Source organism: Phyllostomus hastatus, unplaced genomic scaffold (assembly GCF_019186645.2).
Source record: "Phyllostomus hastatus isolate PE091 unplaced genomic scaffold, TTU_PhHast_1.1 phas_scaffold_387, whole genome shotgun sequence".
Lineage (NCBI taxonomy): Eukaryota > Metazoa > Chordata > Mammalia > Chiroptera > Phyllostomidae > Phyllostomus > Phyllostomus hastatus.
Genome location: NW_025334027.1, coordinates 1,375,613 through 1,391,342, shown reverse-complemented (window position 1 = coordinate 1,391,342; position 15,730 = coordinate 1,375,613). Strand labels below are relative to the sequence as shown.

General features: G+C 47.5%; 1 protein-coding gene and 1 long non-coding RNA gene across 2 annotated transcripts in view; both read right to left on the bottom strand.

Moving 5' to 3' along the window:
• Window positions 1-1,058: 1,058 nt before the first annotated feature.
• LOC123806637 lies at window positions 1,059-6,418 on the bottom strand. Its single transcript, XR_006783514.1, has 3 exons — window positions 6,281-6,418; window positions 2,778-2,847; window positions 1,059-1,401 (listed from the first exon to the last, which is right to left on the bottom strand). It is a non-coding gene; the product is annotated as an uncharacterized LOC123806637 (long non-coding RNA).
• A 4,134-nt stretch (window positions 6,419-10,552) lies between these two features.
• The window catches only part of MAPK1 (mitogen-activated protein kinase 1), an 80,926-nt gene continuing 75,748 nt past the window's right edge, over window positions 10,553-15,730 (bottom strand). The window contains exon 9 of the mRNA XM_045819773.1: window positions 10,553-14,429. The gene's annotated coding sequence lies outside the window, so the exon portion shown is untranslated. The remainder of the gene's footprint in view (window positions 14,430-15,730) is intronic.

Sequence of the window (15,730 nt, the reverse complement as noted above, 5' to 3'; positions counted from 1 at the left end):
ACCCAAAGCACCCGCCCCGAACCCCGTGGCGGGTGCCCTCACTGGAAATCACATTGTTAGACCATCCGAAAGGACACAGCTCCCAGGCAGGCAGGCAGGCAGTCCTTCCGGTCAGGGCTTACAGCCTGCCCCCCAGAGCAGAGGGCGCAGGCCCGGCTCTTCGGGGCCGGGTGAAGTTTGTCCTATGCAGTCCCCCTGCTTCCCCCTCTCCAGACACCTGGGCTCCCGGCCGCTCCTCCCCAGCAACTTGCCGGCCCCTCCCCTGGAAGGCCCCTCTTGCTTCAGGCTTCTCCTTGGATGTGTCCCCAGCAAAGGAGCCACCCCCTCCGGGCTCGGGGGACCAGCCACCCCCACTCAGCTTTGTTCCTTCTCCTTACCCAACGCCCCCAGCCTGCATTTTCTCCTTTGTTTGGTGTATCGTCTGTCCCTTCACCGGGATATGAGTCCCATGATGGCAGGGGCTTGGTTTGTTCTCAGCTGTCTGCACCACTTAGAAAACCTGCCGGATGAGCGAGCCCTGCAGGACGACCGAGGGTCCATGAGCTCCAAGACGCCGACACCAGGAACGTCAGCATCCCCCAGCTCCTTCCTGCCAGGATGCCCCGAGCACTGGGAGCCCTGCCGAGGTGGCGTGTGGGCAGTCATCAGGGCTGGCGTGCCACGGAGGGGTGGCGGTGTTCAGCGGCGTCACAAAACAGCTGTCAGCGAACCTGCCTTGTGACAGGGGCTCCAGTCCAACATGGGTGGATGGAATTTGAAAGTGGATGAGAATGTGGAACCCACGACACTGCAGGTGCTGTGGGGGGGGGGGGGGGCTGTCCAGCCGCACTCGGCCTGTGGCACGGGCTGGCCGGCACAGGGCTCACACACAGAGGTGGGTGGCTGAGGGCTGGGGCAGTCGTCCCCAGGGGAGCCAGTCTGGCTGGGTGGGACAGGCCGCATTGGATTCCCCTAAATGTGACTATTGTGGCGATGGTGGTCTTTATTTATTTTTTTATTTTATTAAAATTGATGGATTGATTGACTGATTTTACAGGGAGAGGGAGAAAGAAACATCCGTTTGTTGTTCCACTCACCCACACATTTATTCTTGTTCATTCTTGCAAACATGTGCTCTGACCGGGCATCGACCCTGCCACCCTGGTGTGCTGGGACAAGGCCCTACCGGACTGAGCTACCCAGCCAGGGCTGGAGAAGGTGGGGTGGTCTTTAGGGGGTGATTAAATTAAAACGAGGCTGGTAGAGTGGGCCCTAATCCAGCCAGACTGGTGTCCTTGTGAGAAAGGACACACGGAGAGACGGCCATACGAGGACCCAGGGAGAAGATGGCTGCTGTAAGCCGAGGAGAGAGGCCTCAGAAGAAGTCAAACCCGCTCATATCTTGACCTTGGACTCTCAGCCCTGTAAAGAAAAACATGTTAAGCTACCCAGCTTGGGGTACTTTGTTATGAAAGGCCTAGCAAGCTAATACTCTGGGTTTTAGTTTAGGTTGAGAATCACATCAATGATATGGAATGTAAAGGGAAAAAAATACCCCAACCACCAATCAGCCCTGGCTGGTGTGGTTCAGCGGGTTGAGTGCTGGTCTGTGAACCAAAGGGTCACTGGTTCGATTCCCAGTCAGGACACATGCCTGGGTTGCAGGCCAGGTCCCTAGCAGGAGGACACATGAGAGGCAACCACACATTGATGTTTCTCTCCCTCTTTCTCCTACCCTTCCTAAATATTTAAAATTTAAATATTTACATATTTAAAATTTATACATATTTTACTTATAAATAAATAAAATACTAAAAAAAAAATCAGAAGAAGAAGAAAAAAGAATAAAAAAATGACAGTGTGAGTGTAAGTGTACGCAGCCTCTGGGACAACTTCAACTCCAACATTCCCATCATAGGGGTGCCAGAAGAAGAGAAAGAGCAAGAAATTGCAAACCTATTTGAAAAAATAATTAAATAAAACTTTCCTAATTTGGTGAAGGAAGTAGACATGCAAGTCCAGGAAGCACAGAGAGTCCCAAACAAGATGGATGCAAAGAGGTCCACTCCAAGACACATCATAATTAAAATGCCAAAGGTTAAAGATAGAGAATCTTAAAAGCAGCAAGAGAAAAGAAGTTCCCTACAGGTGACTTCCCATAACACTGTCAGCTGATTTCTCAAAAGAACCTTTGCAGGCTAGAAGGGATTGGCAAGAAATATTCAACGTCATGAAAAGCAGGGGCCTCCAGTTAAGATTGCTCTGCCCAGCAAAACTATCACTTAGAATCAAAGTGCAGATAAAGAACTTCCCGGACAAGAAAACACTACAGGAGTTCATCATCACCAAACCATTATCATATGAAATGTTAATAAGTCATTTAAGAAAAAGAAGATAAAAACTATGAATAAAATGGCAAAAATACATACCAACAATTGAATCTAGGAAACAAAATAAGCAAACATTTTGATGGTTGCCAGATGGGAGGGGGTGTGGGGGGATGGGGGAAGAGGTGAGGGGATCAGGAAGTACAAACAGGTAGTTACAGAACAGCCGTGGGGATGTAGAGTACAGTATAGGGGATGGAGAAGCCGAAGAACTTACATACACGAGCCATGGACATGAACAACGGTGGGGGGACTGTCTGAGGGAGTGTGGGGTGCTGGGCGGAGGGGGGCAAAGAGGGAATATCAGGCCAACTGTAATAGCATAATTAATAAAATATAACTTAAAAAATTTCCAGGGTCAGGATTAAGGAGAGAAAGATGTAAAAGCAGAGATGAAATTAAGTTACTGACAGAAGCGGTTGCCATGGTATCGTACTGTCCTTGGAGCCTGCCACCTGCCACTGTGATTCCTCCCTTCTTCCTGCAAATGAAGGATTCCATGAGGAAAAAAATAGAGAGAAAAATAGAATATATGTCTTAATTAGGAATAGTCACTAATGACAGGAGTTTGTATTTTAAGAGCATATATCAACACACAGAGTTTCTCAAAATTTAAACAGGTCCCTTGGCATCTTGTTAAAGTGCGGATGTTGAATGTGGTACGTCTGGGTTGGCGCCGAAGATTCTGCATTTTAATTTTTAATTGCGAAAAAAATTACATAAAATTTACCATCTTGAACCACAGCAGCTGTGTTTTCAATGGGCTCTGGGGTGATGCTGACGCAGGGGGTCCGTGGCCCACATTCTGTGCATTAGGCTTTAATAGAGCCTTTCTTTGTGCTGCCGCTCAGGGTCGGCGGGGCAGCGGGCAGACCAAGCGAGCGAGCCGCACAGCGTGCTTTCCAGGAAGTTCCTGGCAGGCAGACAAGGGAGGGGCAACGCCACTTCAGAGTGGCCAGGAAGCTGCCTGACTTAGAAGTGTGGCTGGGATTTGCATGTTGGAGGATCAGAGCCTGAGGAGGTCACTTTAAGACACTTAAAATTTGGTCATTGCACCCTGGCTGGTGAGGATCAGTGGACTGGGCACCGGCCTGGGAACCAGGGCGGTTGCTGGTTCAATTCCCAGTCAGGGCACAGGCCTGGGTTGCAGGACATGCCCACCCTTTGGGGGGCGGTGCACAAGAAGGAATCACACACTGATGTTTCTCTCCCTCTTTCTCCTTCCTTTCCCCTCTAAAAATAAATAAAATATTTAAAATCTTTAAAAAAATTCTGTCATTGCTGTACTAACTTGCAAGTTAGCCTGGTCATTCCTTGATGCTGGATATTGGAGAGTGCTTTACTCTCTTTTCTTTTTAATCCTCATCCAAGGATATATTTACTGATATTTTAGAGAGAGAAAAGGAGAGAAAGGAGAGAAAGATCGATTGGTTGCCTCTTGTATGTTCCCCAACCAGGGATCAAACCCGCAACCTAAGTATGTACCCTGACCAGGGATCAAACTCTCAACCTTTTGGTGTATGCGATGACGCTCCAACCCACCGAGCCAACCGGCCAGGGCTGCTTCACCTTTTTGCCGTTACAAATAATGCCGGTGCAAATGCCTCTGTACATGTGGCTGTTTTCCCTGCAGTTACTGTCTAGGGAAAAATAAAATCCCACCAATGGAATTACTGAGTCAAAACGCACCTTCTACCTTCTGATTGGCTCCAGTCTCTGCCAGATTCCACGGTATTCATCCACAGCACTATTAGCAGCGTCAAAGGTTACACACTCCTAACTACTTCACCTCTGGCTTTTATAATTTTGCTTTTCCTGAAAAACCAGGAAGCAGCATGTGCACAAAATGGCCCCTCATCATTTTAATTTGCATTTCCTATTTATGAATGGCCCTGCAAGTTTTTCTTCATGTAAGCAGACATTCTTTAATTGGCTATTAGTTGGGAACCAGGCAAATCTGTACTTCTGTGATTCATTTGTGCTTTGGAGAATAGACTTTCATTACTGGTCGCTGTAGCAGATGTGTTGCTGGCTCCAGCGCCTGCCCCTCACCCCACCGCTGCCCACGCTGGTCTGTGTTGAAGGCAGAGGTGGAGACATTTCTCTCCAGTCCCCCAGTCTGTCCGAGTCGCCGGACTTCCTAGCTTTCCCCAACCACACCTACTGAGCGGATGCCCTGCTCTTCCAGATGCATTTGTTGCGAAAGGTGTAGGTAAGACAGCAAGCATGAAAGCAGGGCGACTTCTCTTAGTGCCAAGATGTAGAACTTCACAGCCATCACTCCCGCCCTCACAAGAAAAGAGCTGAACTGAAAATCAATGATGTCCTGGATCCGTGAGAGAATTGAGGTCACAGGACACGCCCCCACACCCCAAACTGTAGAGACGGGCAAAGACAGAAACGCACACAGCTCACCAGTAGCAGAAGCCACTGGAGCCAGGAACTTGAAGGAACATTCCAAGTGGCCCCTTCAATGGTAAGGTTAGTGCAAGTTAGATGCTGAGTGTGGACTCATTTGAGAGTTCAAAACTCATGGGGACCCAGTCTAAGGGGGCCCCATGATGTCATGGGTTTACCGTCAGGGAGCCCCAGCAGGTGCTCACAGTGAAGACTGGAGTGAGACCCCCTGGGTTTATTACGGGGAGAGGGAAGACATCCATCCGAAATATGCCTGGACAGTCCGTTCTCCACCACGAAAGCCAGACAGCAAGGGAGATGGCTTTCTTAAAGCCTCAGCCAACAGGGCAAAGGGACCCGCCTAACTCCAGCCCCTCTACCTAGGGGGACAAAAAGTCCCTGAGGAGCACCTATGAAGGTCACATCCCAGGGTCGTATGCCCACTGGAAGACTGAGACCGATCCATCTGATTACCAAGGCTGCCCACTCCTCCAAGCCTTACCATCCCATAGACAGAGCTCCTGTACACCCCAGAGGATTGCAGCTGGAGGAATGGCACATCTGATTCCATTTAAGAAGGTCTCTTGAGGTAAACCCCAACTCTACAGGGAAACAAAAGCAAGGTGCTGGAGGAAGTTTCAGCCTCTGACCTACAGGTGAGCAAACTCGGCCTAATTCCTAGCCAGAAAAACAGCTTCACACTCAGGGCCTGTCTACCTCAGTTCTACGACCCAATATATTATGTCTGGCTTTCAACAGAAAAATCAGCATCAGGCTGAAAAAAAAAAAAAGAAAAGAAAAGAAAAAGAAAAAACACAGTCTGAAGAGCAAAGCACACACTAGGAACAGACTCAGAGATGGCAGAGATTCTGGAATCACTGGACTGGGAACTTAAAACAACTATGACACGCCAAAGCTCTACAGGGAAAAGTGGACATCATGCAAGAACAGATGGGTAATGTAAGCAGAGACATGGAAACTCAAAGAAAGAATCAAAAGAAAATGCTAGAAAAAAAACAACTAGAAATGGAGAATGTCATTGACAGGTTCGTCGAAAGACTGGATGCCACCGAGGGAAGAATCCGTGAGCCAGAACGTCTGGTCGGTGACCTCTGTGCTGCCGACCCACTCCCCGGGTCCACTGTGGAGGTGTTACATCGCCTGCCGCATGGTGTTCCTTCACCTGCTCTCTCTGGCGGTGGGCACTTGCTCTTCTATGCTCTGCCTCTGTGATCCTTCTTGGGTTCTTCTGGGGCAGAAGCATTATGCTGCTCTGTGGAAGGAGACAGGCGGGGTCCTGGGCTGCCCCAACCTTGCTTATGCAAAGCAGGTGACCTTTTACTGATTTCATTTCATAAAAGGGTACTGGTACTAAAAATATTTGAAACTTGAAAACCACCGTTGCATGGAAACTATACATGCAGTGAACACTTTCAAAGGCAATTAAAAACACACACAATTATTTAAGAGAGACCAGCACTGGCTTTTGGGTGCTGTCTTCCTTCACATGTTCTCACCATGGGTCTCTCCCTGCGGTTCTGCATCTCCACCTCCACCTCCACGGGTAGCTGGCTCAATTTCAGAATACCCACACTTTTTCTTGCCCATGAAGTCAGCCAGTTCCTGATGCCCACAGAATGGGAATTCTTGAGTGTGGCAACTCTGGGAAGGAAGTAAAAGGGCTGTTTGGGCTTCAGAGGGATCAAAGGGGACACAGGTTGCTGGCAATGATGACGAGGCCACTGATCCTTGCCTGACCCCGTCCCCCCCAAGCTGCCGGGGTCAGTGCACTGGACCCCTGCGAGCAGACCACCAGCTCCTGTGCTGGCGCTCGCCGTCTGCAGACCTCCCTCTGGCACTGGCACCTCAAAGCTTTGGCCCTGGTGCCCCGGGTCGCTGCACACCCCCTTCCCACTGAGCGATGTGCCTCCCCCATCCTCCCGTCATCTCCACAGCTGACTGCAGGTTTGTTACCTTCCAGTCTTACCACAAAAAAAAGGGGGGGGGGCATTGGCTTCCCTGTTCCTCTGGTCAAAGAGTTCAAGAGTAATGTTTCCCAACTCTTGCCCTATTAGATGCTCTCCTTCCCAAAGTTTTTATTCCCTGTTTCTTTCTCTAGCCAGTGAGCCGCAGCATGGTCATTCAGGGTTTATCAAGCTTAACTAGCTGGGCACCCTGTCCTTGGACACAGCCCAGCACATCGCGGGCTGCTGTCCTAAACCAGCTCCGCTGGGTCACATCACCTCACTCTGGTCAGCTGCGTGGAAAAGCATCTCTACAGCCAACATTGAATGCAGGACATTGTTATATATAGACTTCTCTCTAGACTCAATTTTAGAAATTAGGAAATGGACGATGGAGGGGAAGAAGGATATGGGATAGAATTCTTCCAGGCACTGGTGATTTAAAATGCCTTTCATTTCAAAATGAGGAGATCCCTGCCTCTACCCACAGCACTATGGAGGCGCTCAAGGCCCACGTGAGGGGGTGACAATGTTTTATAGAGTTTTTCTGATCATTTCCGAAGGAGACAAAACTTTGCTTCCAAACGAGAACTACTTTTTCGTATTTGTTGTAATCATTCAGCTTTTGAGTCCACACCCTTAAGGACCTCACAGATAGACTACTGCAAAAGCAGTGAACGCAGTTTCTGGCCTTTTACAGTTGTGAGGTTTTCCCCCCTCCTCCAGAGATCTGCACCACCAGGGATTTCCTTAATAAGGACAGCCCGGGGCTGGCTCTGCACCAGGCGCACGGCAGGTACACAGTGCTGAGACGACTAGTGAATCAGCATCAAGTCAAGTAAAAAGCAGCCCACACCACTGGTTTCTTCCACTGGGTGATCTGCAACTGAAAGCGGACAGGGTGTCTTCCTTCCCCGCTGCTAATGACCGTCTCATGTCACATGAAAAGCCAACAGCATGACAGCCCACCTTGATCCACAGTTTTCACCCCACTCTGGTGACTTTCTGCACCCTGCAGACATCCCCCAGCTTGTCACGCCGGGAGTGCCTATGAGATTAACAGAAAAACTTGTATTGATCTCTGCTCCTGGTTCCTGACACAGGACTTTTGAAACTCATGTCATTTCCTGGGTGACAGGGCACTAGGAGCACCTTCTGTTCTAATTGGTCTTTGACCTGGTTCCTGACACTGGGTTTCTGCAAACCCTACGGTTTCGAGTGCTGGGAGTCTTCTGTTCTAACGAGGCCACTAGGGGTGGGCTCCTGGGTGAGCGCTGGTCACTGGAAACACCAGGCCATGATCAGAAGCTTGGAAATTTTCTCCTGTCCCTCATTCTCTTGAGAAGGGGAAGGGCTGAAAATGGAGTTATTGATCGGTCACACCTACGTGAAGCCTTCATAAAATCCCAAAAGTATGTGGTTCGAGGAGCTTCCACACTTTGAGAGGTCAATGTGCCCCAACTCAATGAGGACAGAAACTCCTACATTTGCTCGGGGCCCTCCCAGACCTTGCTTGACGTGTCTCATCTGGCTGTTCCTCAGCATTGTCGTATAAACTGGCAAACCAAGTTCTGTGAGATGCTCTAGCAAATTAGCTGACCCCAAGGAGAGGGTTGTGGGAACCTCCGATCTACAGCTAGTTGGTCAGAAGCTCAGGTCACAACCTCGGCTTGTGACTGGCATCTGAAGTAGACGGGGTGGGGTGGGAGGGAAGTAGTCTCTTTAGACCGAGCCCTTAACCTGTGGGATCTGACACTGTATCTCTGGGTAGAGGGCATCATAATAAAGTTGAATTCTTGGATACCCAGTTGTCCCAAGAATTGCTTTGTATTGTATGGAAAACCCCACCACACCAATGTTGGAAGCTTGGGTACCAGAACCCATACAGCTTCACTCTCAAAGAACAGGACGGGAACCGGAACACTGCCTTCTACGTGTCCACATCTCCCGCCACGTCCCCTGCGCACTGGGCCCCCCCTCACAACGGCATGCCAGTCCTCCTGCTCAGTCGCCTCGCCCTCTGCTTGATATCCAGCTGACATCGCTGCCAGAGAAAACCCTGTAGCCGCACAGGCTTGCTGCACCCCACGCAGACTCAGGAGTGTTGCCTCAGTCCGGCCCCCCCAGTGCCGAGCACCCGTTTCTGCTTCTCTTGGTGGCTCTTCCCCATTCTCCATGGACTGTTGCCACTTCACCTGAAAAAACACATCACAGGGTACAACCTCACCCCATTTCCCCCCTTCCACCTAGAAAATAACCTTTCGTTTTCAGCTCCCCCTTGGTACTAGATTCAGAAAGAGCCCCCACATCCCGTGCCCACCTAGATCCTCCCTTTACCTGCCCTCAGTCCTGCAAGGCCCAGCCCCATCGTCCCCCCGTCCCTCCTCACTTAGGCTCAAGACAGCCAAGCCTGTCCCCCAGGAAAACCAATCCTTCCACTGCTCCCCTGTGGACACACACCCCCTCTCCTCTGCCTGCTCCGTAACCCCCCCAAGATCTGGGTTTGGTTTCTGCGCTTGTCAGAGGACTGCTCTATAGTCACGAGTCTGCTCTGCATACCCTGGTTCTGATTAAATGTGACAAACTGGACCCCCCAGGGTGCTGGTCCACCTCTGACTAGAATGTCTGCGTTAGTGTCCAGGCGAAGAGCTTATCACAATGAAAGTGGGGAAGAATATGATCATTAGATTTCTGTGTTGAAGAAGGAAGATGACTGTTTTAATCACCGTGTACAGAATTTAGGCAACAAAGTGTTAATCTGTCAAAGGGAAAGCAAACGTCATACTCCCGTGACTGCTTCAAAAAGTCATTACAAACTCTCAGTTTGGGGGGGATCAACCCAGTGTCCTGCAGGAAGTTGTAGACAGCTAGGTTTTCCTGTCTCAGATGAACAGAAAGCAGTCAGTGAGATTAGCAGACACTTTAGTGCCACCTTAACAATAAAACTTAAAAAAGCATTTAGGAAGATTTGCTACTTACTGAGTACTTGTTTTTAAATTTTTTTGTTTTGACTCTTTTAGAGAGGGAGAGAGAGAAACACTGACTTGTTGATCCACTTATTTATGCATTCGCTGGTCGATTGTGTGATGCCCTCTGATGGGACCGAACCCACAGCCTTGGTGTATTGGGACAACGCTCTAACCAGCTGAGCCCCCACCCCCCGCTGGGGCCTGAGTGCTTGCTTTGAGGTCCTACACTAGCTAGCTGGACTGTATCTTCACAATCCTCACCACAGCCAAGCGAAGGACACCGGTTCCATTTTCCAGCTGAGGGACCGAAGCGCAGAGCGGCACAATGGCCTGCTGAAAGCCAGCTGCAGTTGTGAGCAGGGGGCTGGTTTTGAACCCAGTTTTATGGGCCCTAAACCTGTACTCTTTCTACAGTACTACACCAAAACATTTCTAATATTTTGTCTGGTAAATACCTCACCACATGATGCCCAATATCGACAAGAGCCACATGTCCAAGAGTCCTGAAACAGTCATAATTTCTTGGTCTGACAGAGGCTGCCAATGACACCAGCCCTGGTGGCAGAGTTGCTGAAGTTGAGGAAAGCAAGCAGAGATGCACGTGAGCACTGCATGAGGGCTCCCGGCACCGCCTTCTTTCCTCCCCTTCAGCCAGCGGTCTAGAGAACAAACTGGAAAAACGACGGAGCACTAAAACCCCAATGGACTCCAGCGCACCAGCTTATGGTTCTATCACTAATAAGCAAAGTTAAATTAGGAAGATTCACCTATTTTGGAAACATTCTAATAATGGATTAGATGAGTTCATATTTTCACACATAAAATTCCAATTAAAATGTACATGCACAGTACCATGTTATTTTGGTAACACGGACACAATTTAATGATTCTAATTTCTTTGTAGTTTTTTTACAAGTCAGGTGCCATAACATTCAAATAATCCATCTTTTAAAAAGTACGTTTACAACATCAAAAGAATTAAGATGAAATATAAACCTTTCTACTTACAATTTTTATACAGATTAACCAAATCACAGATACCACAAATAAATGTTAAATTGTAACAATATAATGAATAAACATTCAGATTCTTAATAAAATCTTCCTTTAACTTCTTTTTCTAAACTTACCATTATACTAAATAATCTATGCAGAGTTTTGGGGTACAATACCAAGAAGGCACCAACAGTACAAAGCAGATACAAAGCAGTTTCAGAACTTTCTTGAGTGCTCTACACAGATAAACAGCACAAAAAAGGCAACGAGCTTTAGGTGAACCTGGTGCAACCCTACAGAATTCCCTCTGGATGCTCAGAACGGGTCGTTTCTGACCCACGCTGCCGAGCTGGACTACAGTGAGAGAAACCACAGATTTACTCTACTGCTACATGCGTCTTGTCTGCACTATAGGAGTATCATATTTCAAACACCAGCATAACAATTTTAAAGCACAAATGCTTTAAAAATGTATAAGCAAAAGGATTGCTCAAATTTTCAAAACCACTACATTTACAAAAATATTTCCCTTAAACTTGGGATTACTCCAAAACATTGATTTACAAATATAAAAGTATTATGGAAGGACCCAAAGCATGTGTGCATTATGTACGTGTGTATTAACATACTGTTACCACACTATATAAAAGTTACCAATTTAAAAACTGTATTAACAGATAAGCAAATAAAGGTAAAACAGTCGCCTCTGATGGTCTGAATATCACGTGGCACGCAGCGAGGGCAGTACGCCGGTCTGGTGACCCTTCAGAAACAACCACCGATGAACCACGTGTGGCTCCTGAAAGCTAACAGGTGCCGCTGCCCCTGTGCCTGCAGCGGAAGGCATCACCGCAGACACACCGAGCCCTGTGCACTGCACGCGAGCACGACGACAGTCTTCGCCCCAGGCATCAAAGTGGCCTGTGCACCCCTACCATCGGCGCTGAGACCTGTGTCGGCACAGGGTCAACGTGAGTGCTCTCCAACCCACTGCACTGGCTTGGGAGGCATTTTATTTCATGCTAAATGAAAGGACTGGAATGTTTCAACAGGAGTTTTTTGCTTACATTTTAGACACCAAAAAAGCCATTAGTCTAAATGCTTATGTTCAGTATCACCAACATAAACTTATGAACTAATCTGTACATTTTTAGAGATGCAATAAGATTCAAATGATGAGTCTTGCACACGTAACAGCCGGTACTTTCTAACAGGTCCCTTGGTTATGACAATTCTCTGACCTATTAAATCAGGTTTGGCATGATTAATAACAAGCACACAACGTATGGTTACAGTGATTCTAGAATGCAGTTAGTGGTTTCATGCCATTCCGACTTCAGGGTACCAGCAAGGAGGATGAGAAAGAGCCCCGTCCCCAGGGATTAGTAACCAAGGCTATGGCTTTCTATTTAGAGAACTGCAGATTAACCTCCTAATAATACTAACATTCCATCTAAAAACAAAGAAACAAGAGCAGTAAAATCGTCAATGCTCCTTTTAAAGTGAAAACTGACTTATCAGAGTATCGCGTTAACAGTCACATCTACATCCGGTCAATGCTGTGTGGACCTGGACGTGGCAGCTCTGAGCGTGGAGGTGAAGCTCATTTCAGAGCAAGAATGTGATTCTGAGTTCTGAGGATGAGTCAGCTATCCTTGTTTAGCCTGTGAGGCATGAGCATCAGCACCCTGGGCTGGGGCGGGTGGGCCGAGGGGTGCTGAGCAGCCCTTTTGAGTGCTCAGCTGTGCCTAGCAACAGCTCTGGGGCACACAGGCAAGCCCTCTTTAGAAAGAACCAGAGAATCCAACCTGAGACGTTTGGGCTTCTTCACTAGAGTGTGACAATATTCTGCTGTGATATGAATAAAGAAACAGGTCAGAACTGATTTCTCTGCTGTGCAAGAAGGAAAAAAGGGGAAAAAATGCTTTCTAAATCATTTCATGTAAACCAGTGTTGGTGCAGCGCCTGGGTGGGAAGGCGAGGCCTGTAAGCACTTCTGTTCCAAGCACAAACTGAACCTGACTGTCCATTCGGACACGCTGATCCAGAGGAAATCAACACTGAATCTTAACATGAATATGAAGATAGAAGATGTACATTTATTTCCATGAATTACAAGTGCATTTCTGTTCATATTAGCAGGCAGTCTTTATATAACCCATTCTTCATTGCTGTCAAAAATCAAACAAGAAGAGAAATGAAAAGCTAAAAATAGAATTATTCCTAAGTGATCTGCTGAATAGCATTTTCCGTGGAACACAACTCAGAGGTAACAATAGATTTTTCATTTCAATCATAGGCATGTGGCACTTGGACAGTCATCTCTGCACAGAAAGCTGTAACAGTCATGCGAGGGTACAGTAATTATTGAACAAGGCAAATTTCTCACCACAGAGAGCAGTGGGGGAGTCAAGAGGAGGCACCGCACTGGGACAGAACACCGAGTCAATGCCACAGTGTACAGTGGCAGGAACAAATACTTAAAGAGATCAGGAAAATAAGGGACTGAGCTCCAAACATGACTTAGTGCTAGCTTTTTCTGACAGGCTTAGCTCAGCAGTATCAGAAACATTTGAGAGCACTTGATGACAGAACAGTGCTTCATGTCGTGAGCTCATGAAGGCTTTATTACAAACTGTTATATCGTAGGTTGAAAAATGAACTTGAGATGCTGACATGCTGTAGGAGGAAAAGAATTGTACACTTTCTCATTTAAAGACGCAGTGTTTACCCTCTGCTAAATCCCCAGGCATCGAATGTGGTTACACTGAATGTGGCACACCATGTGAAGTAGCTTGGGGTATGGGAACCCCTGGGACGGAGCTCCGCCCAGCGGTATCAGGCAGCCTACCGGCTACTTCTCCAGATACTTTCCTCAGCGCCCTGCTGTGACCTTTGTTTCTCACTAAATCTCCAGTGAAGCTGCCACTTTAAAGCTTTTTGCATAAGTCCTGCAAACACTCTGTTCTGCATATAACACATTTCGGCCAGTGTTATACCTCTGTAAATGGTACAAATAACCAAAGTAAATCTACAGAGTGAAGTCGCTGAGTGCAGTACATCTTTCTTTTATTTAGAAAAATGACTGAGTTTTCTAAAAGCTGGGCAAACAGTACATACCTTAAATGTTAGTGACTAACATGATATGAGAAAAGACACTGACAAGCGCCCCCAAGGTTCGCAGGACGGAGCACTTGCGGCAGGCTGCAATGTCATCCCAGGTGTTTCCACGAATTCCTGCTCTGGGGAAACAATTATGGTGAAAAGGTGAAGTGCAAATAAGGGGCTGTCACTGACTTAAAGTGCCCAAGGTAGTAGCCTTTCCTATCATAAAGTGAGATGCCAGTGACGAGAGCCAATGTGAAAAAATGATCTCTGGTGAGACTGCATGGGTCAGCAGGGCGTCATGTAAGCAAGGGTTCAGGAGAGAGAGGAACCACTGCATCTTTCAAACCAGAAAGCGATTAGTGACTAAAGCAACGGTAAGCAGTAGGTGCACTGAAGGTACGTACTGCCACAGGTCACCAGTGGGTGACACACACAGGGGTGCCAGGAACAGTTCTCTGGACTGAAGGAATTCTTTGAAAGCGTAAAAGCCACAACTACCAGAAACCGCTCCTCCGAATGGCTCAGAGGAGTCAAGGTGGGTAAGCTGAGACAGGCTGGAGACAGGACCAGGGTCAAGAACTGGGAAGAACACCGATGTCTGAGCACGTCCAGTCCTCTGAGCCCTTGTCCTATTGAAAAATAAACAAACCTATGAGTTAAGAATGAGTCGCATAAAAACATCAGCAGTAGCACTAGGAAAATGTTCAAATGTAAAGAATGAACCATATTAAAGCATACCAAAAACATCATGAAAAACAAAAAGTGAATAAATAAATAAACAACCCTGCAACAAGGTCATTTTACTCGAAACCACTTCAGGTGTAACATGGCAGTTCTGAAGAGGAAGGGCTATATTCACCTTGAAGCCACTTCTCAGACATTTCTTAGAGCATGTTTCCTTACCACGCAGAGGACACACAGACACTCGCTCACAGGCGGGCTGGCTTCACTATGCCCAAGACATGGTAATGTCCGAATCAGAGTCTGAGGGTCTTTATAATACAATACAAAGCAAAAAACTTTTCTCCCTCCTCATATTCTTAGTAAGTCTCTTTCTCTCTGGATGACCAGGTAGGGCAAAATCAACTACACGGTAGCAGAAAGCTCAAGTTTTCTCTGACTGTGATACGGAAGAACAGCGAAACAGAGTGCTGGTTGAAAGAGTAAGGGCGGCGGGCCCCGATTCCAGAGAGGCAGGGGACTGTGCAATGGTTCCTATCGGCATGAAAGGGCTCTGACCATCCAGGTCAGAGGTGATCTGACCTCCAAGACAGGACCCTGAAGGGCAGCAGGCAGTAATTTGCTGACAGCCTTCATTCATTGTCTACACAGGGTTCACCTGGCCCTCCAGATGGGCCTTGCAAATGGGCCACCTCCAAGAGGTCCACGAGGAGTGTCACCATATTCAAGTGTAAGAAGCACATTTCCCCCTTCATTATCCTAATGTCTCTATTTTACTTGGAGAAAGTATACTCCAAGTCAGATCTACTCTAACTATGTAATAGGCTCATGGTTCTCAACTGTGAGAGTCAGCATCCCTTGGAGTGTTAAGACACAGACTGTTGGGGTGTGGAGTGTAGACAGAACACACTTTTGGGAACTGCTGCCTAAGGCACCCAACTGTATGTAATGAATTAACTTCACCCCTAGGTTTCTCTTAGTTTTGCATCATCCTTGGTAGAAATGAAAACACTGCCACTCAAAACATGTTGTATGGTACTGGTTCTGATGAGGAAGCATGGTTAAGGTGGTCAGGAAGGCAACCAAATCTGTCAAAATGCATACAAGATACTGGTGTGAAAGGTTGGCTAGTATGACATAGCAAAATGTCGCTATGCTATTTCACAAGCGCTTTCAGATGGATGGCTTTTGTCTACCACTCAAGGTTCAGGACAGGAAGGGTGGGTGTTATGGCCCAATTGTGTAATGA